The sequence below is a fragment of the Gavialis gangeticus genome, unplaced genomic scaffold (genome assembly GCF_001723915.1).
Source record: "Gavialis gangeticus isolate Ggan-Ray unplaced genomic scaffold, GavGan_comp1, whole genome shotgun sequence".
In the NCBI taxonomy this organism is placed as follows: Eukaryota; Metazoa; Chordata; order Crocodylia; family Gavialidae; genus Gavialis; species Gavialis gangeticus.
This window is the reverse complement of record NW_017729022.1, coordinates 100744840-100745045: the sequence shown is the minus strand read 5'-3', so window position 1 is coordinate 100745045 and position 206 is coordinate 100744840. Positions and strand designations below refer to the sequence as shown.

General features: G+C 26.7%; 1 protein-coding gene across 3 annotated transcripts in view; it reads left to right on the top strand.

Annotated features, from left to right (window-relative positions):
• Nucleotides 1-206, top strand: part of ARFGAP3 (ADP ribosylation factor GTPase activating protein 3) — a 92646-nt gene that overhangs the window by 33467 nt on the left and 58973 nt on the right. The window lies entirely within an intron of this gene.

The window sequence follows — 206 nt, the reverse complement described above, 5'->3', positions numbered from 1 at the left end:
TAGTTTTTGTATATATAAAAACTAAATTCCTATATACAGAATAGATCCTAGGCAAATATATATGAGTATATATGTATGTATATGTATATATATATATTTTTTAATACATCATTCATTCTTTCCACCACACCAACTCTTCTCAATATATTATCTACACACACATTTATATAACATCCAGAAATCTAATCCGTGGCACACAGCACACT